Source organism: Pristiophorus japonicus, chromosome 16 (assembly GCF_044704955.1).
Source record: "Pristiophorus japonicus isolate sPriJap1 chromosome 16, sPriJap1.hap1, whole genome shotgun sequence".
NCBI lineage: Eukaryota > Metazoa > Chordata > Chondrichthyes > Pristiophoridae > Pristiophorus > Pristiophorus japonicus.
The window spans coordinates 116,226,436-116,242,820 of record NC_091992.1 but is presented as its reverse complement, the minus strand read 5'-3'; the positions used below and the strand labels follow the sequence as shown (position 1 = coordinate 116,242,820).

At 43.6% G+C, this 16,385-nt stretch overlaps 1 protein-coding gene across 1 annotated transcript in view; it reads right to left on the bottom strand.

The window, feature by feature from the left end:
* Positions 1-16,385, bottom strand: part of LOC139226760 (zinc transporter ZIP11-like) — an 807,495-nt gene that overhangs the window by 620,816 nt on the left and 170,294 nt on the right. The window lies entirely within an intron of this gene.

Here is a 16,385-nt window from a genome sequence, read left to right as displayed (position 1 = left end):
GAGACGCCACACAATACAGCTGCCATTTTTCAAATTGAAAGGTTAAACATGAATCAGCAACAGAACCACCTCCTTAATTAAAATCTGGTTGTTTGGTTCTATTTCTAATATATAATAATGAAGGGTTTGCCCTTCAGTAACATTCGAGCCATTATTCTGCTTCTCTTCGTGACTTTATCAGTTTCTAATACATAATAATGAGGTAGCCTGCCCTCCTGCAAGAATTCAGCCATCATTCTGTGTCAATAAGGATTTCATTTATTCTGCTTTCATAACTCAGTGGACTGTTGAGTTTATTTTGCCTTCCAGGACTGTCATTAATTATTCAAGCAATCAACTACAATATCAGCAGTCAGCTCACATTTGCTGAAGTCAAGTATTCTCACAAGTTTGTGCATCTTATGTTAAGACTGGAGTCATACGAAGGAACAAAAGATAGATAAGGAACACAAGGGGACAGCATTTAAATTCAGGCTCATTTAATTATGAGCTGCCAGCTTGACAAAGTCCAGCATTAAATTCACAGGGAATTCCTCTTCTCTTCGCCAGTCTCCCAAAGTCGAGGATGACTTGCTTCCACACGTATTAACGAGTTCTCAGGTGATTGATGAGACCAATGCGGGGCCTACAGTCTCCGTCACAGGTGGGGCAGACGGTGGTTGGAGGGACGGGTGCTTGGGTTGCAGGGAATTACGAGATGGTGGAAATAGTCAACTCACTGATTAAAAGGAAGAATTGTGGGAATATCGAATCCCTTGTGCTCAAGGCAAGTGGCCAATTCAACGACAGCTGAGATAATGACAACTTGCATTTATAAAGGTAATAAAACGACTCAAGACGCTTCACAGGATCGTTACCAGGCAAAATTTGAAACAGAGCCACATAAGGAGATATTAGGACAGGTGCCCTGGTGGTCAAAAAGGTAGGTTTGAAGGAGTGTCTTAGAGCAGGAGAGGTAGAGAGGTTCAGTGAGGACGTTCCCGAGCTCAAGGTAAAGCCGCAAATTGTGGGGTGAAGGAAATCGGGGATGTACAAGTGGCCAGAATTGGAGGAACACAGAGTTCTCCAGAGGGTTGTGGGGCTCGGGGAGGTTACAGAGATAAGGGAGGGTGAGGCCATGGAGGGATTTGAATACAAGGATGAGAATTTTAAACTTGAGGCATTGCTGGACGAGTAGAGAATGTAGGTCAGCAAGCGATGGGGTGATGGGTGAGCGGGTGCGAGTTCGGATATGGACAGCAGAGCTTTAAATGAGCGGAAGTTTACGGAGGGTAGGAGATGGGATGCCGGCCAGCAGAGCACTGGAACAGTCGGGTCTGGAGCCAACAAAAGCATGGATGAGGCAAGACTGTCCCCACTGAACCAAAATTGACTCCTGAAGCAATAATTACTGGGGCATATGGTTCCATTGCCCTGCATGACTAATGTTAAGTGTTCGACAATGCTCACGTCTGCCCCGTGTTGGAATATTGTCCTGCTTGGTAGGTTGCAGAGAAAATCCATCCATCAGATGCACAGTAAACCCCACCTTCAATCCCAAAATGTTCATGGTCATTCGTCGTGTTTTTATTGATCACCCAATAGAATAATTTCACAAGTTCTGCGCAGTCAGACATCCGGCAATAATGTGCAAGAGCAACTGAGAGACTTGAATTTGAACAGCTTGCTTGGCAATAAACAGACACTCCCGGGTGGGCGGGGCGGGGTGAAATTGCCCCTTTTATAGCCCAGATAGAGTCTCGGGGGGGCTGCTCACAGGGCGGAGGAGACTTTTCGCCCTGGGGAGGGGGGGGGGGGGAGGTGCAACTAAATCCCGGGAAATTGCCCGGGAGTTTGCAGAGGCTCCGCCACGACAGGCCGGGCTGCCACGCAACCCGCCATGATGTCATCGCCGCGCACGGCGACCCCTCACTGCCCCGTGAGGGAAAATGCCCCGTGGACCACGAGGCTGGTACGAACAGATGTCAATGCCAGCTTCATGGGTCGCGGTGTTGGCCGACATCTGCTCTCAGTGCGCTTCTTAAAGGGGAGGGCACCAGTGCCCCAGGCCGCTATATTTGTCTGCCTGCCGACTGTCGGGTCGGCTCGATGATGGTGGCCCTAGCTTGGTCCGGGCTGCCATCGTGCAGCCCAACGCTCAGTCTTGGATGCCGGGTTGCAGACCCGGTCGCACGTTGCCCTGATGGCCCAGTGGAGGCCACCAGAGGCCTTGCAGGTTGCGCTGCGGCCCTCCCCTTTAATCGGAGGGGAGGGGAGTTGAAATGAGCTTCTCTCAGCGCCCCTGGTTATCTTTCCCAAAGGAAGTGGAGTGTGCGAGAGGGCGCTCCGCTTCTTGAGGGGTGACGAGGGCAATTCCGCGGTGGGGGCAGGACAACTGCACCGGGCGCAGAAAGTCCAGGACCCATTTGTTTTCCGCCCCCAGGGGATTTCACCCTCTCAGACTTGCTGCCTCCGTTTGTGCTCTCTTTGACAATTGTGTGTGGTGCAAGGGAACCTAACCAAGACAGTGGAGAAAGAGGGGAGGAAAAACTTTAAATGTAGGCAATTTTTTCCAAAAGATGTAATAAAACTGTTAAATATTAATCCATCAACGTTACTGTGTAGGTCTTCCCTGGGACAAGGTAGTTAAACAGAAATCTTACATTGTAAATTATTCATTTGAATCATTATCAATTATTTTTAAAATAAATTTTAAAATTTTAAATTTTTGGTGTCGATTTAAATAAAATTTGATCCAACCAATTACAGTAAAACTACTTAAGGAAATACATCCTTAATCACTGCAATGGAACTGCAAACAGACATCTTTTATGAGCCTGAGGCAGAATCTCACAAATCATAGTTGTAAATTGGGTTGTTTCATATTCTGAAATTGCAGTAAATCTTTGTGTAAAGCAAGATTGATCCAAGTCAGATGTTGTAGGAAAAGCCATAATTAACCCAACATTGCAGAGTTAACGTTTCTATATATTGGCACAGGATTTGAGAGACCTATGTTACTGTATTGTTGACCCTAAAAGGATTATAAGCAGCAGTTCAACTAAATAAAGAACTAACCTTCAGATGCCTGGCGGGTCAGTAATAGCGGGGATACACAGATGTTGAGGCAGTGACATGCTAAATGTTAATTTTCAATGTGATCGTTATTTGAACAGATACATCTGTATAGTTTTAGTGAAAACCCCAACTTTGGTGAGGTGTGCTCGGCGGGTCAGATCGTCCAAAGTGATGATGCAAAGTAATTTGAAGGGAAAATACAGGTGCAGCGTCGAGAATCCGGAGTTCCAGAATGTTCCGGAATCCAGACTCGGGACCGATCAGTGGCAGGGTTGTCCGGAATCCGTAAAATGTTCCGGAATCCAGACCCGCCGACGCTGCCGACCTCAGGCCTCACCACCCTTACTTCCCCCCACCCCACCATCCCCCCTCCACCTCCCCACCTTTCTGACATTCCGAAATCCAGAAATACCTGAACCTGAGCTCGGATGTTTCCAGATTCGTGATGTCAAAATGCTGATCGGAAATCCGGAAAATCCCGGAATCTGGAACAGCCTCGGTCCTGAGGGTTCCAGATTTCGACACTGCACCTGTATTATAACAGTACAAGTGCATGCAAAGGTGCTAGGCAAAAGTCAGGTCAGAACTGCAGACAACCTGTTGACCATCCCAGAGGTCAGACGCAGAGCACTCTTTTGAAGTCGGAGTTAAACTGGTACCTGATTTAAACTCTGGATTTAACATTATTCTGCTAGATATTAACATGAAAAATAAGAGTGCTGCTAGTTACATTGCCAAATATACTAAAAAGGACCAACTCTAGCAAACACATATTAAATTTAAAACTAAATAAATTACCATCTGCACTTTGGTGTCAGCCCTGGCTCAGTGGGTAGCACTCTTGTCTCGGAGTCCAAAGGTCATGGGTTCAAGCCCCACTCCAGAGATTTGAGCATATAATCCAGGTTGACATTTCAGTGCAGTTCTGAGGGAGTCTTTCAGTTGAGACTTTAAACCGAGATCTATCCTTTCAAATGGACGCAAAAAGATACCACTGTACTGTTCGAAGAAGAGCAAGAGAATTTAACCTGTGCCCTGGCAAATATTTATCCCTCAACTCCAGTGCAGCGCTGAGCGAGTGCTGCGCTGTCGGAGGTGTCGTCTTTCAGATGAGCCGATAAACCGGGACCCTGCCTGCTCTCTTAAGTGGACGGGAAAAAATCCCTTGGCACTATTTCAAAGAAGAGCAGGGGAGTGATCCTCGATATCATACCCAATATTTATCCCTCAAACAACATAAAAACAGATGATCTGGTCATTATCACACTGCTGTTTGTGGGAGCTTGCTGTGCACAAATTGGCAGCTGCGTTTCCTACGTTACAACAGTGACTACACTCCAAAAGTACTTTATTGGCTGTAAAGGGCTTTGAGACGCCTGGTGGTCATGAAAGGCGCTATATAAATGCAAGTCTTTCTTCTTTTTCAACCAACATAAACAAATAGATTATCTGGTCACTTATCTCATTGCCATTTGTGGGACCTTGCTGTGCGTAAATTGGCTGTCACGTTTCCCTACATTACAACAGTGACTAGATTTTAACAATAATGAATTGAATGTAAAGCGTTTTGGGGCATCCAAAGGGCATGAAAGGTGCAATATAAAATTCCTTTAAATCCAATGCAGCACTATTGTAATTCTGAAACCAAGTGGTTCTGTCATGATGACTACACTGACAATCAGGTGGTTCTCGACAACAAAAAGTGGTGAAATAAAGTAATTATTAATAATATTCAATCATCGACACCTTTGTGGTGTGGCATGAGCCGCACTTGATCAGCTCGGCTGGGCGGGCCACATTGTCCGCATGCCAGACACGAGACTCCCAAAGCAAGCGCTCTGCTCATAACTCCTTCACAGCAAACGAGCCAAAGGTGGGCAGAGGAAACGTTACAAGGACATCCTCAAAGCCTCCCTGATAAAGTGCAACATCCCCACTGACACCTGGGAGTCCCTGGCCCAAGACTGCCCTAAATGGAGGAAGTGCATCCGAGAGAGCACTGAGCACCTCGAGTCTCATCGCCGAGAGCATGCAGAAATCAAGCGCAGGCAGCGGATAGAGCGTGCGGCAAATCTGTCCCACCCACCCTTTCTCTCAACGACTATCTGCCCCATCTGTGACGGGGACTGTGGCTCTCATATTGGACTGTTCAGCCACCTAAGGACTCATTTTAAGAGTGGAAACAAGTCTTCCTTGATTCCGAGGGACTGCCTATGATGATGATGACATGGCATGAGTTACTCGTTTTTTGACCAGTACTGTGTCCAGCTCCTGTTAAGTGATTGAGATTTGGTTGGATCTTTTTAAATGGAGTTGGCTTGAGTCAGATGATTCAAGAACTAAAATGGGCATATTACAAATAAACCCCCCAGAAGAAAGCCTCAAATCACAATCCTCAAAATGCAGCGCCGTCTAATTTCCTCTCTAATAATTGTTCTGTATTCATGAAATCGAGGGGAATAAACATGCCAATGAAACTAATTTAGCAGAACAATCATATCTAAATATCTGCCAGACATCTATGACTAATCCTTACAGCTGAATGTATCACAGGAGCTAATGCTTCATAAAGGCTGGAGCAAGACGCAAACTTTATTCTATCAATACATTAACAAAAACAAATGAACATGCCTATTTCACTAACAGAGGGGATTAATTTCTGCCAAAGTAAATTACAAGCTGCCAAGTACTGAATGTGAATAATCCATAAATTGCTGCAATTACTTGTGATTTAAAAGACTGGCAAAGGACATCCCAAAGCACTTTACAGCCAATGAAGTACTTTTGAAGTGTTGTCACTGTTGTAATGTTGGAAAAGCGGCAGCCAATTTGCGCACAGCAAGCTGCCACAATCAGCAAAATGATAATGACCATCTGTTTTTGTTACATTGCTGGAGGGATAAATATTGGCCAGGACACCAAGAACTCCCCTGCTCTTCTTCGAGATAGTGCCGTGGGATCTTTTACATTTAGCTGGGAGAGTACTGTGCACAGTTCTGGTCTCCTTATCTAAGGACGGATATACTTGCCTTGGAGGCAGGGCAATGAAGGTTCACTAGATTGATTCCTGGGAGGAGAGCGCTGTCCTGTGATGAGGGATTGTGTAGAATGGGTCTTATACTCTCTGGAGTTTAGAAGAATGAGAGAGATGAGATCGCATTGAAACATACAAGATACTGAAGAAGATTGGCAGGGTGGATGCTGAGGGGTTGTTTGGCCTGGTAAGAGTGTCTAGAACTAGGGTGCACAGTCTCAGGATAAGGGGTCGGCCATTTAAGACTGAGATGAGGAGGAATTTCTTCACTCAGAGGGTTGTGAATCTTTGTAATTCTCTGCCCACCCCCCCACCCCCGAGGGCTGTGAGTGCCGAGTCTTTGAGTATATTCAAGGTTGAGATAGATAGATTTTGGAATTGAGGAGACTCAAGGGATATGGAGATCAGGCAGGAAAGTGGAGTTGAGGTCAATGATCAGCCATGATCTTATTGAATGGTGGAGCAGGCTCGAGGGGCCATGTGGCCTACTCCTGCTCCTATTTCTTATGTTCTTTTGTTCCCCAATGCCACTACGAACCATCTACCAGCAGGTATACGATTGCCACCCAGGGCCACTCTTCCTTTAGCAGAGTAACTTTTATGCAAGAGTAACCAACACAGACTCCCCTTGCAGCAGCAAGTTTGCAGGCATGGCCTGCGGAGAACTTCCCTCTGGCAGTAAGCGTATGAGAGTGGCACTGAAGGCACTCTTCATTCACCACCAAGAGTGGCCCATATAGAATTTCCCTTCAATTCTCCTTCCTTGTGGGCAGATTAAAATCAGGACCCAAGCTCACGGTGACTAAAATCAGGACCCAAGCTCACGGTGACTAAAATCAGGACTCAAGCTCACGGTGACTAAAATCGGGACGTATGCAACATTGCAATGGAAGCTGATCCCATCACCCCCTGACACTGCATGATGGCACTCCAGTGTCCTGCGCCACACCACTAACAAGCTTTTGTTCTTTCCTGGAGCTTTCAAGATTGAGATAAATAGATTTTTGTTAACAAAGCATATGAAAGGATATGGAGCAAAGGCAGGAGGAATGGAGTAGAGGTGCTGTTCAGTCCTGATCTAACTGAATGGCCTACTCCTGTTCCTATACCAGCAATGACGATGAGAATATTTTAATACTTGTTAATTGACCCTGTAATATAATAAACTGTTTGGCAATTTGCTTCAGTTGGATAAATCTCTTCAGCTGTTGCTGACTGAATGGCAGCATGTGTCTCATCCAACATCTGTCGAGCTGTCAGGAACCAGTAAATGTGATTTATTTATGATTAAGAAAATAAATTAAAATTAATGTTGAAGAACCATTCTTGCCTGGGCTGGGACAATTCATCAGGTTTCATTGTGTCACTTCACATCTTCCTCAACGCAATTTGCTTTTGAGTTTTAAAATGGAAAACGAATTCATACACTGAACATTTGCATGAAGCAGATTGATAAAAGTCACTGATTTGGGCTTATATGAAAACTTTACACTGTACAAAACCTGTGGGAGCTCAGTGCAGAAAGTATGTGCTGGCACTCGAATGTGTTCACTGGTCTATTGGAAGTCTCAAATTCACTCATCATTCAGAAGAACAATAGCCATACTAGTTAATAGATAGAGATATAGCGAGAAAAACAGAGAGCGCGCGAGATCGAGGTCAGAGCCCACATGAGAGAAAAGACCCACTAGATGACGAGTTTCATTGCTGTCCAGGAGTATGGGAGTTATTAGAAGAGCCTCAATATTTTGGACATATTAGCACTTGAGCACAAAAATCTAGGCTGACATTGCAGTGCTGAGGGAGTGCTGCACTGTCGGAGGTGCCATCTTTCAAATGAGTCATTAAACTGAGGCTCAGTTTGGTGTATGTAAAAGTTCCCATGGCACTATTTCGAAGAGCAGGGGAGTCACCCCTGGCGTTCTGGTGAATTTTTAATCCCTCAACCAACATCACTAAAACAGATTATCAGGTCATTGCCACATTGCTGTTTGTGGGAGCTTGCCGTGTACAAAATGGTTCCTACATTACAACAGTGACTACATTTCAAAAAAAGCACTTCATTGGCCATAAAGCGCTTTGGAATGTCCGGTGGTCATGAAAAGTACTATATAAATGCAAGTCTCTCTTTTAATAGGTGCTAAGAATTGTATGGGGAAAATAAATATTTGGTACGAAAGAGGAAACTATGCTTTTTCAGTCTAGTTTTGACAGTGGAGGAATGCAGGCATTTGATTTGAGACCATCTGGTTTGCAGTGCCTTCTTTGTGTGGCCAATTATACAGCCATGTTGGCAAGAGCCAAGGAAGAATGCAAAGTCCAAACAACTGTGTCTTTTTGGCTACAGGAGGACGTGTGGTGGCAGACAGCCAGAAAGAGCAGGACAAGTAGGAGAAACGAAGAACCAAACACAGTATGCACAAAAATAAATCCACCATTAATCTCACCCTGCTCCATCCCCAGGATATGAACATCCTGCAGGCGAGACACCATAAAATATTATAGAATAACAGATGGCTGGGAGCACGTGACGAAACTCCAGCACACAACAGGGCTGGAGATAATCTCTCGCACTGTATGAATGTCATCCAAACTCCCAGTGTATCATAGCCTTGAGCACACTTCCAGCCATTTCTTAACCTTAATAATACATGCTTTATTGTTACCTTGATCCTGAACTGAGATTTCACTTTCCACATTGACTGCTGGCGCGTGACATTGTAATTTTATGTTCAGGGTTAGTACAGGAAAAGTGGTCTTTGCTGTTTTGACAATAGTAATTTGTAATTACAGTAAATAGGCTGTAGGGGGCTGAATACCATTCATTTGCCGGTTTACTGTTAAATAAATAGGTCTGTTGGTTTATTTTCTAAACCTCAGTTTAATAGTGTATATTGGTGAGTTGAGGAAATGCGAAATAATAATAATAGTGTCTCATCATTCAAAGTTGAGGAAACGCAAAATAATTTTTAAATATCCAATTTGCCTCTGGTGACTCAAAGGTTCAGTCACTTTGGCCTACTCCCGATCCTATGTTCATACCTAAATATTATGGTGAAATGTTATGTTCATAATGCGATTACTGAAGGAGGGTTAGGAAACGCAGGGAGTGCTCTCCAGATGCAGCTGCTGGAGAAAGAAAACTTAAAAATTCAAATTCAAATCTACCTTGCGAGTTTTAGTGTCCCTCTTTAAATATTTGCCATTCAGATCTCTATTTCATCAGGAAGTGGCTCTGTTGATGCCAGCTGATAACTCGGTCAGTGAGCGTGTCCACACAGACCAATGATGGCTGGCATTCCCTTTCATTTGCTCACGAGAGTGGAACGTACAGTACTGTTCGGGGCAGCGGTGAACTCAGCCAGCACAGTATTCTATAGTCTCCCCTTGTGATATTCCAGGATGCTGAGCTGTGCAGAGATGCCCTTGGAGCTGAGCAGGTGCCTGCTGAGCTTGAGGTCTGGTCTGGCTTGCTGGAGAACAGAAAGCCAGAATTTGCAATCAACATAAAGGTGAGGCTAATGGCGCCCGCTGTTATTTATGGGTAAACGGCACAGCGGCTTTAGGCAAGGGGGGCAGATGCACGGTTAACTGTGAATATCCAAGAATTGCTGTCCGCGTTGCTCTTCTCTGCCGTTAGCTTTGCGAAAACGGCATCTTGCTGTCTGCCTCGCCACTGACGTGCTTTGAATGGTGTGAAGTTGCTGGATTTGTGCAGTAGATACAAACAATTACAACAACTTTTATTTATATAGCACCTTTAACGTAGTAAAACGTCCCAAAGCGCTTCACAGGCGTGTTACAAGACAAAAAAAATACATTTGACATAGTTGTAGTCCTTACTAATAGGGGGATCAAGGGGTATGGCGAGAAAGCAGGAATGGGGTACTGAAGTTGCATGTTCAGCCATGAACTCATTGAATGGCGGTGCAGGCTTGAAGGGCCGAATGGCCTACTCCTGCACCTATTTTCTATGTTTCTATGTAAATAAATTAGTATCATAAGTACCCTTTTGACAATGTGATAAGTGTTAATGACTGCCAATCAACCGCTCTGACACTGAAAATCACTATTATAAGTGTGGCATCTCATTCCTTCATCTTTAGAATTTTTCAGAGAGATTTTTAAAATGTCGGTAATATTAAATTTGACATTCTTTTCTTTATCTTTTTTTTCCTCTTTCTCAATCCAATCTTTCTTTCCCTCTCGGTTTCTCCTTTTGTACTTGATTTGACATTGAATTCATCCCCTTTAATTCACCCTCTTCAGTCCTTAAGCTGTATATTTCCCAATTCTTGACTCTCAGTGGTTAAGGAGATACCTTGCTGCTTGCCCTGTTTCCCTCACTGCACCTTTATCAGTTTGCACTTTCAGCAACTTTGTGAACAAAGATGATTTGAGCTGAATGGTGCAGAGGCAAGTCTAACCAATGGTTAGATGCCCTGCTGCAGCAAAACCTGGTCCATAAAAATCTGAGCGATCTCTTGCAAGTGTAGAAAATAGCACACATTTCCTTCTCGTCATTGCATGGCGGTGGGCTCTTAAATTTGAGATGTTTGAAGTGAAAAGAGTAACTATGAGAATGCAGAAAAAATGTTGAAGCTAGAGTAAATGATGTCATAATCGCTAAAAACGCTCACTTTGATGGTCGTCTCTCCCTCCCCCAGCCTCCAATCTGCAACCGATGAAACTGCTCATCTGAGGGTTAATTACATTTTATCTTGGTGCATTTCATTGTAAAGTGAACAGCACTTGTGTCAGTTTCCTTCTCAATTCCAATTCCTCTTTCATCCCTTCTCAAACCACATGGTGAGGCACTGTGCGATGGTGAGCAGTTAGACTGTCTAAATTATCAAAACAATTTGCTTGTGAAACATTGCTTGCAGTATGGCACTTCCCCATCGCGCTCTATGTTGCTTGACTTCTGAAGGAAATATCACTCTCCACGTGACGTACTATTGCATCATTAGGAGGGTAAATGAGGCATTCAGTACAGCATGTGTCTCTCTCTCTCTCTCTCTCTCACTTCTCCCAACTCAGAGCAAAACCTTTTTTGGGGGGGGAATGGTGGTGGGACACAGAACCACCCCCCCTCCCAACTGCAACTCCGTGTTTGTCATTTGGATTTAATTTCTTTCAAAGTTTCAAACGGTTTGATTTAAGTATTCCATTCGCTACTGACTCATTCTCCTGTGCCACACACAAACAGTTGCTTAATACAGTCGCTGGTTCATTCATTCTACTTTTATAAAATTGGCCTGAAATGATCAGAAAAACGTTGAAATGATTTGTTGTTGCTTAAATACAGGTTTATACCATGCTGGTGGAATGCTGTCCAACTCTAATCCTGTGCTTTATTGTCGAATAGCTGCAAGCCCAAAGAAAGTTGGAAATTGAAATCCAAAATTCAACAACAAGCAGCTTACAACTGGTTAATAGTACAACCAGATCATTGCAGAATGTTAACATGCACTGCTTATTAAAAAAGAACATAAGAACAATGTAAGAAACAGGACCAGGAGTAGGCCATAAGGCCCCTCGAGCCTGCTCCACCATTTAATAAGATCATGGCTGATTTGATCATGGGCTCAGCTCCACTTCCCCACCCGCTCCCCATAACCCTTTACTCCCTTATCGCTCAAAAATCTGTCTGACCCAGCCTCCACAGCTCTCTGTGGCAGAGAATGAATGAATGGATGGATGGATAGAAGGAAGATTGGAAGGAAGGAAGGAGAAAATAAGAAAGTGAGACTTGCATCTCTACAGAGCCTTTTAATAACCTCAGGATGTTCCAAAGCGCTTTACAGCCAATTAACTACTTTTGAAATGCAGTCACAGTTGTAAATAGGAAACTCAGCAGGCAATTTGCACACAGCAAGCTCCCACAAACAGCAATGTGACAATAAACAGATAATCTGTTTAAGTGATATTGATTGAGAGATAAATATTGGCCAGGACGCTGGGGATAACTCCCCTGTTCATCTTCAATAGTGCCATGGGGCCTCAGTTTAACGTCTCATCCGAAAGACGGCACCTCCGACAGTGGAGCACTCCTTCTGCACGGCACTGGAGTGCCAACTTAGATTTGTGTGCTCAAGTTCCTGGAGTGGGACTTGAACCCACAACCTTCTGGCTCAGAGGCGAAGGTGCTACCTACTAAGCCGTGGCTGAAACTGTCTTTGCAGCTTTGCAAACACACTTCAATAATACCAACGTCACAATATCGAATTTTCATAAACATTTCCCCTACTCTGAATTAACTTATTATTGCAGGTGCAACACAAATTCCCATGTATTCATGGTTTGAATTATGAGGGACTGCAACAGTTAGATCAGATGCCCCCCGATCTGGGGAACACTCCAGACACTTTTCAAGTGCCCTTTTTAAAAAAAAAAGTTTTATTTTTTGTAGTTTTTTTTTGCTTTTTTTGGGGCACTAAAATCATAATTTTTTTTACAAGTGCCCTCTATAAAAGGGGAGGGGGACACGAAAACCGGCAATTAAAACAAATTAAACTTTAAAACATATAAAATCAAATTAAAATTTGGTTGTCGGAGGTAATAAGGCACTCCAGTCCCTCCGGTGCCTACCTCTCGCGGAAGGCCGCGAGCGTACCGGTGTATGAGGGACTGCAACTTTAAAGTAAGTCGGCAGCTGTCACAATCAGTGATTTATTGAAGTCAACGAACTGACCCAATTGTCTGACTGAGTAATTGGTGATGCAGCTCATCAAGACTCTATAGTGTACATTATTATTCAGCTGAAATTCCAGCATTTAAATGAAGAACTTGCAGCTGGTAGCCCAATAAGTATGGATGAGTCCATTGCTTTTCATAGCAATTCCCACAACACCACAGTGCAGTATTCCAGGGAGGTGTTACTACAGTTGTACAGGGCCTTGGTGAGGCCACACCTGGAGTATTGTGTACAGTTTTGGTCTCCTAACTTGAGGAAGGACATTCTTGCTATTGAGGGAGTGCAGCGAAGGTTCACCAGACTGATTCCCGGGATGGCGGGACTGACCTATCAAGAAAGACTGGATCAACTGGGCTTGTATTCACTGGAGTTCAGAAGAATGAGAGGGGATCTCATAGAAACGTTTAAAATTCTGATGGGTTTAGACAGGTTAGATGCAGGAAGAATGTTCCCAATGTTGGGGAAGTCCAGAACCAGGGGTCACAGTCTAAGGATAAGGGGTAAGCCATTTAGGATCGAGATGAGGAGAAACTTCTTCACCCAGAGAGTGATGAACCTGTGGAATTCTCTACCACAGAAAGTTGTTGAGGCCAATTCACTAAATATATTCAAAAAGGAGTTAGATGTAGTCCTTACTACTAGGGGGATCAAGGGGTATGGCGAGAAAGCAGGAATGGGGTACTGAAGTAGCATGTTCAGCCATGAACTCATTGAATGGCGGTGCAGGCTCGAAGGGCCAAATGGCCTACTCCTGCACCTGTTTTCTATGTTTCTATCTCAAATACACATGTAAACACTCAAAATATTTTGAAAATCATAGCAGCCGACACTGCTACCGTCAGTCAGCGAACGGTCATGGTCTTGCTGAAAGCCCAGCCATGGTGATGCAGGACTAATCCTTACCCAGCAGAAAAAACAGACTCTCCTCCCTCTTCCTCTCCCGCTCCTGCCCCTATTGTTAATAGAGCCAATTTGGCAAACCAACCACTGGAGATGAAAAATATGAGCGAAATACATGTCTCAATTTAATTATCAGAGAATTAGGCTGAGATTGGTTTTAAAAACTTAAATAAGCCAAAAACATGTTTTAGTTTTGTCTTCATAAACTAGTCAAGCTCCCGTGGAATTGCACACAAAACCACGTGTCGTAGTCTGGGTTATAGGATGGAGGGGTAACACAGCCAGATTGCACAGATGCAACACAGTTCCCATTTTAAAGTCAGACATTCTGTCATCATTTTTATATTTTCAATTCCGGCATCTACATTTAAAATGGAAATGGCCTCACAAACCTGTCACACTGTAATTACATCCTCCTGCCAGTGGTGGCACTGTAGCACCTCCACTAACGGGAGGATGGAATTATAGCGTGACAAGTTTAAATATGGACATTAATGGCAAAAGGTGACAGGAAGTACTCGCTAAGATGATAATAGATGTATATCCGGCAAATAGCACCTTTGTGTAAATACTAAAACAGTTTAAAACAACATTTAACAACTCTATGTATTTCCATTCGTTAACTGTGGTTGCATTGTTTTTGACCTACAAAACTGTACTCATTTGAGAAGTTAATCCTCTGGGACAGGACAGGCTGAGATTTCTAGTTAACCATCGTTTCGCACTGTCAATTGGGCAGGCTCCAAGACGTAATTACAAGCTCTGGTAAACAGTGCCTTGTAAAAACTCTCATTGCACTCAAGCATTGGTAAATCAGGGCCACGTTTGGGTTAACTGGGATTGGAAGGAAAGATGCCACGTTTTAAATGAACATTTTCAAACCCTGGCCAGGTAAAAGTTATGTTGCTAACTTGTTTCCATTTGATTATTCTGTGCGTTTCGTTTAAGTTAATTTTTGTGTCTCGCAAATTTATCTGCAACCAGGGGCCAATCGTGAAAAGATTATTTCAAAAGAAAAATAATGTCCCTGTATCGTCTCTATTGTCTTTTTTTCCATCAAGATATATCAAAGGATCAGAATTTGAATGATGACCAAAGGGTGAAATTAGGATGCAGAAAATGGGATATAAAAATAAAATGGGATTGGGAAGCTGGTGAGCACTTGGAGCACGATAACTTTCTCTCTCACACTTTGTGTAACGACACCATTACACTTTATGTATCCTCAAATAAGGCAGAACAACCTTGCATGACACAGTGAGCTCCTTCTTAAAATGTTCTCGGAACATTCGTCAATCACAAGGGAACTTTGCTGGTGTAAGAAATTCTGCCACAACAATGTAATTATGTGGAAAGATATCCGAGGGCTGCTGATGTATTTTAAGTTCAACATCTACAGTAGTTTTAAATTACAATCTGGGCATTGCATATGAAGATTAAGCATGCATTCACACAATGGGGTAATTTTGACTGAGATAAAGTAGGTGATAGTGGATCGGCAGCCCGTTTTACATCTCTCCCAATTTTTATTTCCATTGTTTCAACATTGGCTTCCCATTAAGCAATGCTTCAATTTCAAAATTATCATCCTTGTTTTCAAATCCCTCCATGGCCTCAACCCTCCCTATCTCTAATCTCCTCCAGCTCCACAACACCCCGCCGCCCGCAAGATGTCTGTGCTCCTCGAATTCTGCCTTCTTGAGCATCCCTGATTATAATCGCTCAACCATTGGTGTCCATGCCTTCAGCTGCCTCGGCCCCAAGCTCTAGAACTCACTGCCTAAACGTACAGTTTTGGTCTCCATATTTAAGGAAAGATATACTGGCATTGGAGGCTGTTCAGAGAAGATTCACTAGGTTGATTTCGGAGATGAGGGGGTTGACTTATGAAGGAAAGTTGAGTAGGTTGGGCCTATACTCATTGGAATAGGAGGTGATCTTATCGAAACATATAAGATAATGAGGGGGATCGACAAGGTGGATGCAGAGAGGATATTTCAACTCATAGGGGAAACTAAAACTAGGGGGCATAGTCTCAGAATAAGGGGCCGCCCATTTAAAACTGAGGGTTGTAAATCTATGGAATTCTCTGTCCCAGAGAGCTGCAGAGGCTGGGTCAGTGAATATACTTAAGGTGGCGACAGACAGATTTTTGAGCGATAAGAGAATAAAGGGTTATGGGGAACGGGCAGGGAAGTGGAACTGAGTTCATGATCAGATCAGCCATGATCTTATTAAATGGCAGAGCAGGCTCGAGGGGCCAAATGGCCTACTCCTGCTCCTATTTCTTATGTTCATATGTTCATATGTTCTTATGTAACCTCTCTTTTCTCCTTCAAGACGCTCCTTAAAACATACTTCTTTGACCAAGCTTTTGCTCACCTGCGCTAATTTCTACTTACGCGGCTCAGTGTCAAATTTTTAAATTTCATAATACTCCTGTGAAGTGCCTTGGGACGTGTCACTATGTTAAAGGCGCTATATAAATGCAAGTTTTTGTTGTTATTGGTCATAACAAGTCCAGCAAATGAAGCAATTGGCTATACTTTGCGAGGCGCATGAGATATGAGTTACAAGCAATGCTGCAGTCTCGAAACAGACTGATTTCCTATGAAAAAATTATTAGCTGAGACAGGATGTAGAATCTGAGACTGAGCACAGTGTACTTTTCTAAGACGATAAGTTAACTGCTCTGAA